Below are 13,604 nucleotides of genomic sequence, written 5' to 3' on the forward strand. Positions count from 1 at the left end.
ACGTATGTGTGATGACCAACTTTGATAGACTGGACTCTTCTCAACAATGCAGGGATATAAGTCAATCCCAAAAGACACATGATGGAGAGAAAAACGTGCATCCAGAGAAAGAACTAGAAAGAACTAAATTTATATCCAGGTGGAAGCAAAATACCTGATCTTTTTCGTTCTCTTATTTGATTTTATGTCCTCTTTACCATTTTTCATTCCAGCTGGTACAATCCATCCTTATAACCTGACCATTGTATAATGTGAAAGTATTTACAGATCCTATACTTGATTATAAGATGCCATGGGGGGGGGAGGGGAAGGAGGGGGACAAAAATGTGAAATTCAAGGAATTGTGGAATTGAATCCTGTAAACTAAAAGGAAACAAACAAATTAATAAATTAAAAATTGAATTTAAAAAAAAAGAAAAAAAGAAAAATAATGAAGAGACAATTGACGACTTGGTAAAAGATGCACAAAAAATATTGTAGAAATGCAAATTCAAAATCAGATTTGACCAGCTGGAAAAGATGAACAAAACCTCACTGATTAAAATAACTTTAAAAAGCAGAACTGTGCAAATGAAAAAAAAGAGACAAAATTAGTTTTTAAACTTTTGAATTAGACAAGTGGAGGTTAATGATTCTGAGACATCACAAAAAATATAATAAACAGAAAAGAATGAAAAAATAAAAAATGTGAATTATCTTACATAAAAACAACTGATCTGGAAAAATAGATGAAGGATAGATGATTTAAGAATTATTAGATAGTTGAAAACCATGATCAAAGAAACAGTGAAAATATGAAAATTCAAGAAATTAAGAAAAACTTCCCTGATATCCTAGAACCAGGGGATAAAGAGGAAATCGAAGGAATCCACCAATCACCCATTGAACAAAGATCCTAAAATTAAAAGAAAATAAAGTCCTAGGAATATTGTAGTCAAATTCCAGACCTCCAAAGTTAAAGAGAAAAATACTTCAAGTGGCAAAAAAAGAAACCATTCAAATGCCATAGAAACACAGTCAGGATCACAAAAGATTTAGCCACTTCCACATTAAATGAGCAGCAGACTTTGGATATGATATTTCAGAAGGCAAAGGAGAAAAAATTACAATCATGAATACCATGAGTTACTCAAAACTGAGAGCAAAACTGATCATAATCCTTTGCATGTGGGGAATGGATCCTTAACAAATTAGAGAATTTTAACTAATACCTGATGTAAAGACCTGATGTGAATGGAAAATTTAACTTTCAAAAATGAGACTGGAGGAGCATAAAAATCAAGACGCGAAAGAGAAATCATAAGGGACTCAATAAGGTTAAACAATACTCCTTCCTAAATAGGAATGTGATACACGTAACTACTATGCACTTTATTGTTTTTAGGGCAGTTAGAAAAATTGTAAATATAGAGGGGACATGGGAGTGAGTTCATTATGTTGGTATAATATTAAAAAAGGGTATGGGTAAGAAAGGACATACTGGAAGAATGGAGGAAGGAGAGGAAGAATGGGAAATTATCTCATAACAAAGGATCTTAATCTGGGAAGTAAAATTGAAAATTTTGACTTTTTTTTTAACAAAAATTTTTATCATTTTTAACAAACAAAACCAATGCAGCCAAGATTAGAAGGTGATCAGGAAACTGGGGGGGTAGGGGGGTGGGACAGAGGAGTTTCAGCAACTTTTTTTGATAAAGTCATCATTTCTTAAATTTGTAGGAAACTGAGTTAATTTACCAAAATATAAATCATTCCCCAATTGATAAATGGTTAAAGAATAACAACAGGAAGTTTTAATAAGAAATCAAAGCTTTTTATAGTCATACAAAATGTTCTAAATCACAATTGATTAGAGAAATGCACATTGAAGCTGTGCATATTCTTTGGCCCAGAAATCCCACCACTAAGTCTGTATGCAAAATTTATTTTTTAAAAGGAATACTTCTTATATGTACAAAAATATAGCAACTTTTTGGGTTAGTAATTGGGCATTGTGGGGATGTCCATTAATTGAGGAATGGCTAAAGAAGTTCTGGTATATAATTGTGATGGAATACTATTGCATTATAAGAAATGATGGGCAGGATGATTCTAGAAACACCTGGGAAAACTTATATGAACTGATAAAAAGTGAAATGGGCAGAACATAGAAACCATTGTGCACAGTAACAGTAATATTATATGATAATCAACTGTGAATCACTTAGCTATTTGATCAGTGCAATGATGCAAGAGGATTCTGAAGGACTGATGATGAAAAATTCCTTTCCTGAGTGAGAACTGATAGTCTGGGTACATATTAAAGCATTTTATTTTTCTTTATTTTAAATTTTTTCTTTTATATTTCTTGCCATTTTAATGGCTAATACAGAAGTATGCTTTGCATCATTTCACTTTAAAATTGATATATGTTTCTGCTTTTCTAAAAATATGCGGTTAGTACAGTAGGGAAGGAGAGAATTCAGAACTCAGAATAAAAAAAGTGTATGCTAAAATAAGTAATAGATTGTTAATTTTTTTAAGTTGGCAGGAACAAAATAGAATAGCTTTTACACTGGAGGGAGAAATTATGGTGGGGAGTGGAAAACCCTTGAACCTCATTCTGGTCATAGTTTAAAGAAGGAAGAATATATGTGTATATGTATTATATATGTGTGTATGTACATATATATTTATACATAAATGCATATATGTATATTCATATACACAAATTTAACTGTATATAGAAATCTATCTTGAAAAACAGGAAAGTAGGAAGGGAAAGGGATGAGATAAAGTGAAGAAGGAAGTATATGAAAAATAAGGACATATTAAGCAAGGCAGTGGTCATAAGCAAAACAGATTCCATAGGAAGGGCAGAGTAAAAAGAGAAAGAAAAGGATAAACTTAAATAATAGGATGGAGGGAAATGCAAAGTTAGTAATCATAACTGTGAACACTAATTTATTAAATTCACATATAAAACAAAATCAGATATCAGAATGTAGACACCAAAATCCAATAATATGTTGCTTATAAGAAACACACTTGATACAGAGAGGAACACTTGAAATTAAAATGAAGGGCTGAAAATCTATTATGCTTCCACTGAAGTAAAAAAAGAAGCAGGCCTAGCAATCATGAACTCTGACAAAATAAAAGGAAAAAAAACCTATACATGGAACTTTCAGAAAACAATGACTGTGTATTAGAACATGAAATTCTCACCAACAAAAAAAGAAAAATGTCACCTGTTTCAGACCAAAATATAATGAAAAAATATATTCATTAAAAGGCCAGGATGCATAGATTAAAAATTCATTAGAAACTAACTAATTTAATCCTAAAGAAAGACTGCATCAAAAAACAAATTATAGAAGCAATTAGTAATTTAATTAAAGACAATGATAATAATTTTAAAACATACCAAAATTTGTGAGATGCAGTCAAAGTAGTATGGAGGGAAAATAACTATTTCTAAAATCTCATTTCAATAAAAGAGATAGAGCAGATCAATAAATTGGGCATACAACTAGAAAAATAAAGGAAACATTTAAAATCTCTGAATAAACTCTGAAATAAAAAAAGAATGAAAATTAAAGGAGGGATTAAAAATGAAAGTTAAAATGGTACTAATAAATAAAACTAAGCTAATGTTACGAAAAAATGCACTAAAATTCATAAATAATTAGTTATTTTGTTTAAAGAAAGAAGAAAATCAAATTACCAGCATCAAAAATGAAAAGTGTGAATGCACCACCAAGGAATATGAAATTAGAGCAATTGTTAGCAGTTATTTTGCCTAATTATATGATAACAAAACTGACAATATAATTGAAATGGATGAATATTTACAAAAAATTTAAACTGCCTAGATTAAAAGAGGAAATGGTATACTTAAATAACCTTGTCCTAGAAAAATAAATTTAACAAGTCGGTGATGCTCTCACTAAGAAAAATTCCCAGAACCACATAGATTTACAAGGGAATTCTACCAAACATTTAAGGAATCATTTATCCCAATATTATATAAACTCTTTAAAAAGTAGGTAAAATGGAGTCATACTAATTTTTTAATAACACAAATGTGGTTTTGATAACTAAACCAGGGAGAGAAAAACACAAAGAAATCTACAGGCCAATTTCCTTAATGAAAATTGATACAAAAATTTCAAATAAAATACAGACTAGGAGATTATTGCAATATATCATAAAATTAATATACTATGAGCAGATGGGATTTATACCAGGAATACGGGGGTGGTTCAATATTAGGAAACATATGTATAATTGACTATAGGAACAATAAAACCAACAGAAACTATCACTATCTCAATAGATGCTGAAAAAGCTTTTGACACAATAAAACGCTTGGAAATGTAGGAGTAAATGGAACCTTTCTTAAAGTAATAAGTAGTATCTGAAATCAACAGCAAGCATTATCTATAAATAAAGTATATTTTTTTAAAAGAAGAAAATGTTCCCATATTGTGCAATTTGGTATTACCTGGTAAGAGTGCCTACTTCCCTGCATCCACAAGTTGTAGTTCCCCTCTCTGCCCTGGAATTGAGACTAGGGCTCCTGCTCTAATGGAGGTACCAAACAGTGCCTGGTCCTATACCCAATGTCACTTCTGGTTTTCTTATAAACTCTTTCTGGCAAAATTTTTAATCCCCTTTCTGTCTCTGTGCTGAGAGCTCCTGAACTTCTGCTGTTCTTTTTAGCTGTCTTCAAGGCCCACAGGTGGTGTTCCTGCTGCATACATTGCAGGATGGTCTCCATCCCAGGATCTCAGACCTCTCCTGGTGACCTCCTAAATTGTCTTCAGCTAGAAAAATGTCTCATTGACTTTTTTGTTGACTATGCTGCTCCACAATTCAATTTGACATATATTTTAAAATTGGTTGGAAAAAAATTTGGGAGAAATAGGCTGAGTTGGTGTCTCTATGCTGCCATATTGGGCTCTGTCCTCTACTTTTTCAGTCTTCTTTCAATTTACTTCACTCCATATACTTTATGATTCAGCAATACGTGCCTTTATGTTTGCATATGATACTCTATCTCCTTTTGGAACTTTGTACCTTTTACCTTTTCAATGTTTACTTAAATTAATAAATACTTATTTTCTCTCTTCTTCCCCACCCAAAAATAGAAAAGCAAAACCCTTTTTAAAATGTTTGCAATTAAGCAAAAGCCAAATTCCACATTAGCATGTTTTTTTAATGTATCTCATTCTGCATCTTTTATACTTCATCTGCTTTTGAAATCATGTATGAACATTTTATTGTTTAGAGTTATTAAAGAAATATAATAGTTACTTTTTTGTTTTAAATATTTCATTGCTCACCATGCTTTGTTCCTCCTTAATCTCCTCTCTTTAAAAATATTAATTGGACTGGTGCATGGATTCTATTAATCTACAAATTGTTTATGCCTTTTTATCTGTAATCTCAATGTTTTCTGACGGAATTTTTACTACATCACTATTTTACAGATTTCACCAAATATTAAAGTATATGTTAATTTAATTTGAATGATCTTTTCCATTCTTCAGAGAATTTCTCTCTTAATCTATTGCAACAGATGTTGTCATATAAAATATAGTTATCTTTAAGGTAGTTTTTACTTGTTCAGGGTTCCATGAAATCATGCTTCTTTTTGCCTTTTGATGTATAAAAAACGATAAAATGATGTAAATTATTTCTTCTCTGATAAGAACCTTTGAAATTTCTGTCAATTTAGCTTTAAATTGCTTATATTTTCTTAGCACATTAAGTGCTAAATAAATTCTGTTTCACTTATTTTTATTGATGTTTTAATTCTGGTTTCATTTATAATAATATCAACATTGAGATGATTTACTTCCTCCAGTAAGATGCTGACTTTGCCATTTCAAGTACCAGGAGTTAAGTTAAATTTATAGACTGCCTAAAACACCTTTCATTCTTTGCACCTTTGGTCTCTTTTCCAGAATTATGCAATCACTGAAAAAAGCAGAATGGTATCACAGAAGACAGAACCATTTTGTACAACTTTGTTTTTTGACATGTCATAAAAAGATATATATATGTTACATATACACATATTCACATATATACACACATATACACATGTACACATATATCATATATACACATATTCACATATATAAATGCATATACATGTGTGTGTGATATCATATGTGGTATATAAATATAAGTAAATTATATATAAATCATACATGAAAGAATGATCAATATAACCAAAGAGATAATTCTCTTTGATGATCTTCTCATGTTTAATTTCAAGCAAGGTATAAAACCATAAAAAATATACTTGACACTGTCATGGAGTAATGTTTGCACAAATGGAAAATGGATTCTATATTGACAATGAAGTCTTTCAGATAAGCCTGTTTACATATAGCATGGTGTGGATACCATCAAGGCCCATAAAGCTATAGGCTGTTTGCTAAAAGTAGGTATGTCTAACAGTATTTAGGAAAAACAAAATGGATGAAAATACCTTTGTCAGAATATGATTTGAAGTTGAATGACTGTTATATTCATTCAGTATATCCATTTCTATAACTTGGGCAGTCACTTTGTGGACAATGGTTAGAGTTCAGAATTACAATAAAAGGAGCAGTCGGCATTTGATAAATTATGGTGAACTTAATGACCTCAAGGTGCTCCCTATCCTAAAAACTAATCTTTTTAATACAAATGATTTCCTAATGATCATGTGTGATACTAATGAAACACTATGATCCTTGAATAATTAATGTTGAAAATGACCCAAATGGCCACAAGGTGGGCTCAAACCAACTACAACATTTCTAACAATGTCATTTACAATAAATTGCATAAGAGATAGCTCTCAGGAAAAGTATGGCTAATAAAGGAAGTAGGTCAGTTATGTGGATAGCAAAATATGCTCTATAGAATCTCCAAGTGCTATAATATATCCGTGAAATGTTAGAAGGTCTAGATAATGGCATCTACCACATAACTTCTCAGGGAAGGATTTTTATGGGAGGTCATGTGAAAAATCAGTCAGGATGAAAAGCTGTGGAGGAGTGGAATTCAGCACTGATGGAGGGGATATAAAGGTCAACGAGATAACAGATCATTGATGCATTGCAGGAGAGGTTGTGACGACTAAGGGATTATGATCTAGTGACCTTTGTACAAATGATTTGCCTTTCCATACTTATTTACACTGATTTATATAGGTTGTCCCTGGAATAAATGCCAATAAATCCATTTTCTGCACCTGCCATGTCTTGAAGTCCCTTGGCATAACCTTTAAGAAAACAAGATCACTTACACTTGATAATGAGTCAACCAAGATCATTTTGGAGGAGTTATGTGACTAACTTTTTGGGATATGTAATCATACATATATACTTATACACACATAAAAGATATACTTGTTTACACAAATATGTATATATAATCTGTGTGTGATTAGTGATGTGTATTTGTATGTTTCATGTGTGCTTGAATTAATATTTACCAAATAGTGATTTGGAGCATTTTTTGAGCAACTATTTAACATGGATTTCTTACCTTCACAACTGACTGTTCTTGTCCTTTGTCTACTTCTCTATGCTTTTCCACTGGTTATCTCCTGTGCATAATAGACTATGGAATGATACTAAGACTTGTTGTTGAATAGCTATAAAACAAATTTATGAGTTATGGCACATACCTTAGAGAATGATGGGTGCTTCTTAAAGTGTTCAAACAAAGCAAAACTTTTTTTAACTACTTATGCAATTTTGTTTTTTTTTTCTTTTCCTCTCACTTTTTCTTTATATTTTTTTCACACAAATTAGTATTTCCTAAGCTTTGTGGTTGTTGTTATTATCAATAAATTGTTATCCACTTATCGGTAATTTGAGGAAGAGGAGAAGCAAATTATATTCAAAATATAATAAATCTTTTTCTAACTTCCTAGCTCCTATCCTCTGCAGAGGTTCAACAATTTAAGTGATTTTCTGATCAAAATACAATGAGTGATATATTTTAAGTGCTTGGCATAAACTAGGTCATTGAAACATTAATCTCCTCATACATAATACTAATGGTTCAATACACACTTGTCCTTTAACTTTGGAGATGCCCCTCTGCACTCTGATTGACCTGGTATAGTCATCTCCAGACTAAAGTAATGCTTCTATTTCAATGAAATTATTCCTTGTGAGATATTCATTACCAGTGGTAGCAATAAAACAAACAACATAGAGATATTTTCTAGGACATCAGATAAAAATATGGATAATGATTTAAAATGTCATCAAATACTAAAGCTTTAAGTATGATGTATTAAAAAAGGTTATATACACATACATATGTGTATATATAAACACATATACATGCATTGTATACACACATATCTATACATATTCTCTCCCTTTAGTCCTGAGATCAGTTGGCATAATCTTGTCATACTACTTTGTGGTTTCCAACCTATATTAGACTCTAAGATGCTAAAATTCAGCTCATTTATTTTTAACCTTCTTAATCAGTGCCTATTTTCTGTGAAGATATAAAAAAATGGTCTGTCTTTTTGGTCAGCCTAACATCCTCCCTTTTGTATAGATACCTTTGACTTCACACTTGTCCCACGCTATGGACTTTTATTTGGCAAGCAACACCCCATCTAGAGTCAATATCCATAATCACAGATCCTTGCCCTAATTCATCCTCAATCTGTATATGATGCATTCTTTCCTATCAACTTGCTCCTTGTGGCTTCCTACAGGATATTCTGTTCTGTTCTTACCTAATTGGTAATATCCTCTCTCCTTGCAATGCAAGTAAGTCATTTTATGGTTTGCCATAATTTACTCATTCTTCAAGCTGTGACCACCTGTACATATATTTTTTCTCCTGAAACATTTTTCTACTTTCTGTCAAATTTTGGAATTTCTATTAAAATTTAGCTTTCCTATAAATTCTGCAAAAATGATCTACCAAATATCTCATAGATGTTTTTCTAGTTCTTTGAATATTTCACATGATCCAATAAAATGCTTGGGTTGTTCCTCCATTTCTTCACATTTCTTCAAAAATTCTTTCTACTTCCTGCTTTGCCTGAAACCTGGCTCTCTCTGTGAACCATATTCATTGGAACTCTCTCCCCTGGTTGTCATTTGCTTTTCTTATATGACTGGCTTGTGTTCTTTTGTTGTCAAACATATATAAAATGCTGCATTTTTTACTCTTCTTGAGCAAATGTCAACGTTGGCAATATGTTCCTGTTTATATATACCTACTCTTAGTCTTCCTATTGCTGTTTGGGTGAAAAAATGAAAAGATAAATGTTGACATTTCACTCTATGAATACAGCAACCTAATATTTATCTTTCTCTTGGATTCTATCACCCTTTACCTTAGTTAGAAAGTTTGACCTCTTGACCCGTCTCTATTCTCCCAGTTCATCTTCCTCACTCTAGTTGTGCTTGCTTCTATAATCAACTTTAACCCAATGTTTGTGAAATGAATATAAAATAGCTGCCTACACTAAAATGAATTCACTTCATTTAACTTTGCTTAAATTCAATTCAACCTTCATTCATTTAGTGAGCAGGCACTGGAAATAGACAAAAAAGACATATGATATCACCTCTCTTAAGGAATGTACATATTACTACCTGTAGAGGACCACAGGCCAGTGGGACTCTGACCCTGATGGCTGCACAAGACCTCTCAGGTGTTTGGCCTGCTAATGGGCCTGGATCAGTTGCCCATGCCACAGGAAAGTGCTCAAACACACAGGTGTGAGGATTAGGTCTTTGAGATAAGCATGGCTTTTATGCCCATGGCTTGGAACAGAGAAGTACACAATGTCCTCAAGGGAAAACAATTAGGAAGGAGATTTTTGGCTCTATAAAGCTTGTGCCTGGAAGAATAAACATTGGCTCTCTACTTTCACTATTCTGGGAGTCCTATCTCTTTTTATGCACCCATTCACAACCTCTGGTTTGGGGATTCTGTCTCAGCCCTCCTTGGGGATGTCAGGGGCCCCATACTTTCTCAGCCCTGCTGTGGGACAGCAGTGCTCCCTATAACTGGCTCCCCACAACTACCCAAGTATCAATAAATTGTGCTGGGGGAGGTGGGGTATGGATATACATACAGCATGCACACACATAAGTAAACATAAGTATGATGTAATACAAAGTACTTTCCAGAATGAGAGAACACCGTCAACTAGGGGAATCAGGGAAGGTCTCTTGGAGGAAGCAGTACCTAAGGTATGCTTTGAATAAATATAGGTATTCTCAGAGACTAGTTAGAAGAAGACCAATCCAGTCATGTTGGCTGCTTGTTTAAATACAAAAATTCAGCAGGAGATGGGATGTCATGGGTCCTAATTCTTCCTCCTACATCTGCTAGTTATATGACCATACAAAAGTCATATACTCGCAAAGATTCCATACTCTTCTGATTCTTTTCTACCTCTCTAATGTCTACTTCTGTATCCTTTGCGAGATTTTTCCTTCCTCCCCATTTACTGTTTCTCTCAGAGTTTTTCTTTTGAATCTACTACCTTTTCCTCAACAATGCAACAATTCAGGGATGGAGCCAAGATGGCATAGCAAAAGCAGGAACTTGCTTAAGCTACTGCTCCAACCACCTCCAATACCTATAAAAATTACTCTAAATAAATTTTAGAGCTACAGAACCCACAAAGTGACTTAGAGAAACAAATCTCCCACTGAAGGGAGCCTGGCAGACCACCAGGCTGGGAGCCAAGCACAACCCCACGTCAGCCATGCCAGCCCATACTAAGGGCCCATAATGGCCAGTGCAGAATTCAGGAGAGTGAATCACTGGCATCTGTGGAGCTGTGGTAGTTTCCAGACTTCTCAACACATAGATGCCAAAGAAAAAATAAAAGGTCAGTAGGGAACTCTTTTGGAACTAGGTGAGAGAAGAGTGTGGCCTGATCCCTGCCCCAAGAGAGAAAGGTGGTGGTGGCATGGCAGCTGTAGCTACTGCCATGTGGGCAACTCCTGAGCTCCTGGTGTGCAGATAGTAGGAGGACCAAGCAACCATTCAGTAGGTAATTGTTCTTCCTTTGACCTTCTTGGATCGGGGTCGTAGTCTTGGGTAATAGTCTTAGAGTGAGGAACCCTAAGGTGCCACAGCTTGTGGTGTTTGTCGAGAAGGCACTCTCCACATAGCTCTGACAAAAACTGCAAAAGCCCCAGCAATTTGGGACACAGATCTCTCCACTCTGGAAGCAGAGTTCTATCATGGCAAAGAGCTCAAAAGTCAAGTAATTGGCTGGCAAGACAAGTAAACAGAGAAAGTGTAATCAGACCATAGAAACTTGGTTGGGGAACAAAAAAAATAAAAATATGGAACCAGAAGAAGCCAATGGTGTCAAAACTCCTGCATCAATGCTTCCAAGAAAATCACAAACTGGTCGCAGGTCATGGAGGAGCTCAAGAATGATTTCAAAAATTAAGTAAGAGAAGTGGAGGAAAAATTGGGAAGAGAAATGAGAATGATGAAAGAAAATCATGAAAAGCAATTCAATAGCCTGATTGAAGAAAGTAACACCTTAAAAATAGACTAGCTCAAGTGGCAAAAAAAAGGCCCAAAAAGCCACTGAGGAGAAGAATGCCTTAAGAAGCTGAATTGACCAAATGGAAAAGGAATTTCAAAAACTTTATGAAGAAAATAATCCCTTCAAAATTATATTGGAGCAAATGGAAGCTAATGACTTTATGAGAAATCAAGATACTATGAAAAAGATCCAAACAAATGAAAAAATAGGAGGCAATGTGGAATATCTCATTGGAAAAACCACTGACCTGGAAAATAGATCCAGGAGAGATAATTTAAAAATTATTGGACTACCTGAAAGCCATGATAAAAAAAAGAACCTAGAAATCATTCTCCAAGAAATTCTCAAGGAAAATGCCCTGATATTCCAGAAAGAGAGGGCAAAATAGAAATTGAAAGAATTCACCAATCACCTCTTGAAAAAGATCCCAAAAAGAAAACTCTAGGAATATTATAGCCAAATTCCAGAGTTCCCAGGTCAAGGAGAAAATATTACAAGCAGTCAGTAAGAAACAATTTAAGCATTATGGAAACACAATGAGGATAACACAAGATCTAGCAGCTTCTACATTAAGGGACCACAGGACTTGAATATGATATTCTGGAAGTCAAAAGAGCTAGGATGAAAACTGAGAATCACCTACCAAGCAAATTGAGTATAATGCTTCAGGGGGAAATATAGTCATTCAATGAAATAGAGGACTTTCAAGCATTTTCTTTTTTGGCTTTTTAAAGTGCAATTGGTGTTGTGACTTGCCCAAGGTCATATGACTAGTTCTTTTGTGTTAAGTGTCTGAGGCTGGATTTGAACTCAGGTCCTTCTGACCACAGGGTAAGCGCTCTATTCATTATGCCACCTAGCTGACCTTACTTTCAAGCATTCTTGATGAAAAAGCAAGAGCTGAACAGAAAATTTGACTTTCAAATGCAACAAGCAAGAGGAGCATGGAAAGGTAAACAGGAAAAAAGAAATCATACGGAACTTCTTAAAGTTGAACTATTTACATTCCTACATGGAAAAACAACAATTGTGACTCATGAGACTTTTCTCAGTATGAGTAACAATGTTATACACACATACAACCTCCTATACATAAATGCATATGTGTATACATATATATACACATATAAATATATAGATATATGTGTGTGTGTGTACTTGTATACATAGATGGAGGGCACAGGATCAGTTGAATATGAAGGGATTAAATCTAAAAAAATAAAATTAAGAGGTGAGAGAGAAATATATGGGGAGGAGAAAGGGAGAGAGAGGGTAAACCATCTCATTTAAAAGAGGCTAGGGAAAACTGTTACAATGGAGGGCAAGAGCAGGAAAGTGAAAGGGAATGCATCAAACTTACTGCCATTGAATTTAGCTTATGGAGGAAATGACATACAGACTCAACTGGGCATCTTACCCTACAGGAAAGTAGGGGTGTACAGGATAAGAGGGAGGATGATAGAAGGGAGGGCAGTTTGGGGAAGAGAGTAGTTAGAAGCAAACACTTTTGAAAAGGGACAGGTCAAAGTGAAAAATAGAATGAGTGTGGGGCAGGATAAGATGGAGGGAAATATAATCTTTCACAATATAACTGCTATGGAAACATTTTGTGTAACTAGGCATGTAAAACCTATATTGAATTGCATGTCCTCCCAGTGGGGGTGGGCAAGGAGGGAAGAAGAGAAAGAATCTGAAAAATCAATGTTTAAAAACAAATGTTAAAAAATGTTTTTTACATGCAACTGGGAAATAAGATATACAGGCACTGGGGTATAGAAATCCATCTTGCCCTACTAGGAAGTTGGGCGAGGGGGTAGGGGAGGACATAAGAGAGAATAGATTGAGGAAAGGTGTATTCAGTAGACTCACTATCTTGGGGTGAGGGAAAGATGGGGAGAATATTTGTAACTCAAAATCTTGTAGAAATGAATGCCGAACACTAAAAATAGATAAAATTTAAAAATAAAATATATTTTTTAAATGCAACAATTCAAATGAATAAATATTTGGATATAGATAGATAGATAGATAGATAGATAGATAGATAGATAGATAGATA

The sequence above is a fragment of the Petaurus breviceps genome, unplaced genomic scaffold, assembly GCF_028583685.1.
Source record: "Petaurus breviceps papuanus isolate PSGF00001 unplaced genomic scaffold, PetGlider_PUasm1.0 151, whole genome shotgun sequence".
Taxonomy (NCBI): Eukaryota; Metazoa; Chordata; class Mammalia; order Diprotodontia; family Petauridae; genus Petaurus; species Petaurus breviceps.